We start from the raw sequence: 5980 nt of genomic DNA, 5'->3' as shown, positions 1-5980 counted from the left end.
TCTTTCCCTCCCTTCCTCCCTTGTAGCAAGCCCCCCAGGAACTGAGGAGGTGCGTGGGTGACAAGGACAGCATCACCCCTCCCTCCCTCCGTCCCTCCTGATGAATTGCTGGAAGTTACCTGTGCCAAATTCTAAGGGCTAACTCTGTCTTCACCAGCACCTGCAGACATGGTCGGGCTAAGGAACTTGTTGTGAATGTCGTTTTCTACAAAGCTACACGCCGGCACCTGCACCTGCACCTCCAGACCCACACCCCACCTCGACCCACGCCGCTGGGTGCTGTTGTCGTCTCCCTGGGTCTCTTGAGGTCCAACTGCACAAGGTTTGGGGGGGATCCCCCCAGGGGGACCCAGAGGTCCAAGGGAAGAGGGACCCAGCCAGCCTCCTGGAGCCATCCTTCCAGCCTCTGGAGGTCTTGGGCTGGCTGGAACTTCAACAGGTCCATCACAAAACGAAGGCTGGGAGGGAGGTTGGGACATTTTTAAGAAGAGGCTGGCTTTTTTGTCAAGAGCTCTGTGCTTTTTAGAGAAGTTCACTGTGTTGTAAATACGTTTCCTCTGAGTCACTCACTCGACCACAAGGTGGTGGGGACTCCTCATTGCTCTGTGGTTTGAGCAAGCTTTGGTGTGAAGCGGTGGTGGTGTGTGTGTGGGGGGGTTGAGGGTTATGGGGGGATGTGAGCAAGGAACCCCTTTCCTGCCTTTGAATCAGCAGGATGATTTTTTTGCACTTTTGCATGTGCAAAAATTAGATCCGGCTGTTCCTTTTGGAAGATTCCTGTCTGCATTTTGCCTTTCCCCCCTCCCTAAATGTCAGGCCCACCCCCAACACAAGACAGCTCGCAGAGGGTTTTCCTGTTCGCCTCCCACCCCCCAAATTACTGATTGGCTGAGGACCAATCACTCACCAGTAGAGTGATGATGTCATTTTGAGGCAGTGTTCTCAACAATAGCCACTTTTAAGATGGGTGGACTTCAACTCCCAGAATTCCACCTGTCTTAAAAGTGGCTGAAGGTTGAGAAACTCTTACTTTAAAGTGTCGTTGGGATCCTAAGAAGATTTTTTTTTTGCAGTTCATTTTTCAGAATTTTTTTTTTTTAAAAAAGAAAATGTCACCAGTTTTTCTGCTGGGTTTTCTCGACAGTGGTTTCCATTTAATCTAATGTGGGTTTTTTGTGTTTTTTTTTTTAATGTTGGACTTTGCAGATGAAGATCTGATAGGGGTTGCAGTTAGGGTGCTCAGCTGGTGCTGGGGCTGCTTGACCTCATTCGGGGTCCTGTGTTGAAGGGTGAAGATTGGGGTGGAGAGGCCTCTGGGTGTTATCACTATGATTCACATTTTTAAAATAATTCTAATTCTTGGGAGAGGACCTGGCCATAGTAAGGGACCTTCTGAAATTGCAGTGACGGTTTTGCCTTGAACCAAACGGTCTTAAAAGCCTTTTACACCAGGGGTCTCCAAACTTGGCAACTTTAAGACTTGTGGACTTCAACTCCCAGAGTTCCTCAGCCAGCTTTGTCTTCAAGTCCACAAGTCTTAAAATTGCCAAGTTTGGAGACGCCTGCTTTACACCTTCATCAGAATATTCCAGTTTAAATCACGGCATTGGCTTTGGGAGAGGGATGCCTTTTAAAAAAATAAATCAACGCTGACATCGGAGCTTGCATTCTATTTATATATTTATATCTTTTCTTTATTCCTGCCGTAACATTTCCCCAAAGTGAGCAACTGAGAGAGACCGGCCCAATCTCCTTCGCAGAGAAGTTTCCGGGACAGGTAGTCCTCGACTTAAAACTATTTGTTTAGTTGTAATAAGTGGCTCACGTCTTGTACACAACAGTGGCAGCATCCCTATGGTCGTGTGATCAGAATTGGGACGCGGGGCCACTGGCATGCATTTATGTCGGTTGCGCTGCCCACGGTGCTGTCCTGATCACCACTCGTGGCCTTCCCAGCTGGCCCCCGACCAGCAAAACCAATGGAGGAAGCCAGATTCGCTTAACGAACACTTGATTTATTTAATGACTGTGGTGGCTGGTTTAACAACGGTAGCAAAGGTGTCGTAATATCGGCCGCAACTCACTTAACCCAGTCTTAGCGATGGAAATTTTGGGCTCCACTGTTGTCGTAAATCGAGGACTACCAATAGATATCATAGCAAATCTGCTAAAGGCTCCAAAGTCCCTCTTGGTCGTTATGCAGACGCTGGCCTTGGTTTTTCTGAGCAGGTGCCCACCAGGTGAGGTCTTACACCTTTGCGGCCTTTAACAGCGCTGTGTCTGTGACCCACTGCTGAATGAAATAGAATATGCTGGAAGGGAACTTGGAGGTCTTCTAGCCCAGCCTCCCTATGCCATTGCAGATAAGTGACTGTCCAGTCTCTTGTTAAAAACCTCCAGTGATGGAGCACCCAGGATTTCTGAAGGTAATTTCTGTGCCACTGGTTAATTGTCCTCACTCTTGGAGTCTTAAATTAAATAGGAGCCAGCCGTGTGCAGTGGCAGCCAAAAAAGCCAATGCAATCCTAAAATGCATTAACAGAGGGATACAATCAAGATCAAGGGAGGTCCTACTACCACTCTATAAAGCCTTAGTAAGGCCACACCTAGAATCCTGCATCCAGTTTTGGTCACCACACTATAAAAAAGACGTTGAGATTCCAGAAAGAGTGCAGAGAAGAGCAACCAGGATGATGAGTGGACTGGAGACTAAAACATGCGACGAACGGTTGCAGGAACTGGGCCTGGCTAGTCTAGTGAGGCTCTGTGGGGCTGCCACAGAGAGGAGGAAGGGGGGTCAAGCTATTTTCCAAAGCACCTGAAGGCCAGACAAGGAATAATGGGTGGAAACTGACCAAGGAGAGATTCAACCTAGAAATAAGGAGAAATTTTCTGACAGAACTATCAACCAATAGAACAGAAGTTGCCTTCGGAAGTTCATCCTTGGAAGCTTTCAAGAGGAGACTGGGCTGCCATCTGTTAGAAATGGTGTAGGGTCTCCTGCTTCGGTGGGGGTGGGGGTTGGACTAGATGACCTACAAGGTCCCTTCCAACTCTGTTAATCTGTTAATTTGATCCAGAGGATTGCAGGGCCTTAGAAGCAGTTCGCACCCAGATCTTGGAGCTACAGAAGGGATCGGTTTCTTAGGGAGATTCTTAATGGGGTCCACCAGTGATCCATTCTTGATTTTGGATGGTGGCTTCTTGGTTTAGAACTGTGCTGGCTGGGGAATTCTGGGAGTTGAAGTCCACAAGTCTTAAAAGTTGTTTAGGTTGTTGGACACCCTGGTTTAGAGGAATTTTGGGGTGGCTGCCGGATGACAAAAGTTGATAACAGGATAAGAGTTTCCCCCAGCACTTGGAAAAACACAAGTACAGGTAGTCCTCAACTTAAAACCACAATTGAAAAAAAAGTCATTAAGTGAGGCATCATGTGGCCACACATAATTTTTATGAAATTTTTCACCAAATTGCTATTTGTAAATAAGGGAGGCATCCCATGACTGCAAATTGCAACCTTCCCTTCCAGCTTCCCCATCAATTTTGTTTGGGTCAGAAGCTGGCTGGGATGGTTGCAAATGGGGATCATGTGACCTCAGGATGCTGCAACTGTTGTATGTGTGAATTGGTTGCCAAGAACCTGGATTGTGATTACATGAACATGGTGCTGCAATGGTCATAAGTGCTGGGACCGTCATACGGTCGTTCTGCAGCACTGTTGTAACTTTTCGGTCACTAAATGAGTCGTAAATCAAAGACTCAATAGAAACTTTCTAACCCTCATGGGGGGGCAGGGGGGGTCTTGTATTTGTAGCGCACTCCTCTTGATCCTCTTAAATTTGAAAGCACATCCAGACCTGGCTTCCGAGAAGTAACTTCACTGCCATTTTCATGTCATTTTAAGACTTGGTTGTTTAGTAGGAGAAAAGAGTTCAAGAGACCATCCTCCCCTCTCAGACTGGAAGTATTATTGAAGCAGAGGCCACTTTTCTCCTTAGCTCAAACACACACACACACACACACACACACACACGCCGAATTTAGGAAACCATTTTCTGACATTCCCACCCACCCACCCCCAAAAAAGCAGAGAAACCTTGTGCATGCATGTAGAAAATTGTAAAATGTAAATTTTTTTTAATATATAAAATTTTGTTTTTACTGTTTGCAGTGGTACTAAGCATTACAACAATGTTAGTCGAGGGTTTTTTTCATAAATAATAGGAAGTAAAATTGTACATTTTTTTCTAAAAATAAACATCTTTTGGAGTTTTGGGTATTTCTGTTCTGTCTGGCCTGGTGATGTTTTCAGGAAGGGCTGGGTGTGGGAGCTCATTCAGTTGGGGAATGAATGGTCCCTGGTCTTTATTAGAATTGAAAGCATCCATGGCTACAGAGGAGTCGTCCACCAAATTGGGAGAACTATTTCTTTGGGATGGCATAGGGTCTCCTGCTTGAGTAGGGGGTTGGACTAGAAGATCTCCAAGGGTCCCTTCCATCTTTTTTTCTCTCTTGTTAAATGGGTTGCTTTTGCCAAGCTTCAACTCAAGTTTCCAAATGATCAAACACCATTTTACAATTTCCCTCCCAATAAGCTTCTTGGAAATGGTAAAGACAGGTGTCCAGAGGAATGAATGGGGTTTCCTGTCTGAAGAGAACGCCAGCAAACTTTCCAAAAAAAGTTCAAGATTGCATGTCACCATTTTCCTTCTTACGAGATTTGGAGCCATAAAGGTCCTTCAACAAAGGGACGTCATCATTGCTCTTCTGTTCATAAAAGTAACCCTTGAATTAGACATGCACTGGATTTGCAGCTCACTGTTAACTAAGTTTAGAGATGTGAAAGTCGCACCTCTTGTTTCAGTGGCTCATAATCCCATAAGTGTTAAGGATCCTTTAAGCCTGGAGGGCGAAGACTTAATGGCTTACTCTCAGCTCAAGAGGATGTTAAACTGAAGGATTAACACAATTCAAAGAACATCTAATCTAAAGCAATTTAACTCCTGGTGTTTCTTTAGTTACAATAAGGGATTCATTACAGAATAAATAGCTGGATCATTGGGGGAAAAAAACTCAGCTGCTACCATGTTTTCCTGAAAATAAGACATGTCCTGAAAATAAGGCCAAGCTTTGTTTTTTGGGGTAGGCCTAAATATACGCCCTCCCCCGAAAATAAGCCCCCCTTTCTCACCCACCCACATAGGTCCCTCACTCCCCCAACCCTCCCAAGGCAGCCACATCTCTGCAAACTCCTGTGCCCCCCGCTCCTTTCGCCACCCGCGGCACCAACCGTAAACCTCGTGTGCCTGCTCCTGCTCCATGGTAGCGGCCCGCCTGCTGTCTTCCCCACTCCCAGGCGCCGCGTCCACATAGCCTGCGCTATGGTTGGGAAGCCGCAGAGGCAGAGTTTGGGCGCAGAAGTCTTTCTCTCCCGCAAACCCTGCCTCTGCTGCAGTCAGGGCAGAGGCCGCTCTGGGAGTGTGCTTCCCACTCTGGTGACGGCTGCAGCTGGAGCCTGCAGGGAGGGGTGGCCCAGGCTGTGTCTTCCACGCTGTGTCTTCCACGTGGGTGCTGGTGGCATTGGCTATGAGCCCAAGGACCTGATGCTCACCAGCTTCGCCCACATCAACATGGTGAGGCCTGGGAGGCGCGTGAGCTGGGGGGGGGGAGGACAGGCACTCACGCAGCTTGGTGCTCACGTTCTCCACACACCCCGTGGGAGGGGAGGGACTTGATGGCGGTGCACAAAGGGATTCTGTCTCTGCCGGATTCCCGGCTGTGAGTGCGCAGGCCACCTGAGCCTCCTGCACCCCCAAAATAATAAGATCCCCCCCGATAATAAGGCCAAGCCTCTATTTTGGGGTTCAAAAGAAAATAAGACCCTGTCTTATTTTCGGGGAAACATGGTAGTACTTTTGTTTGGGATGGCAAACTCTTAAATTTTAACACTGGAGGCAATAATAAATCAATAGATTAAATA

This window comes from Pituophis catenifer, unplaced genomic scaffold, assembly GCF_029215685.1.
Source record: "Pituophis catenifer annectens isolate HBS135680 unplaced genomic scaffold, rPitCat1.0.hap2 SCAF_10, whole genome shotgun sequence".
NCBI classification, from domain to species: Eukaryota; Metazoa; Chordata; class Lepidosauria; order Squamata; family Colubridae; genus Pituophis; species Pituophis catenifer.
This window is presented reverse-complemented; position numbering follows the sequence as displayed.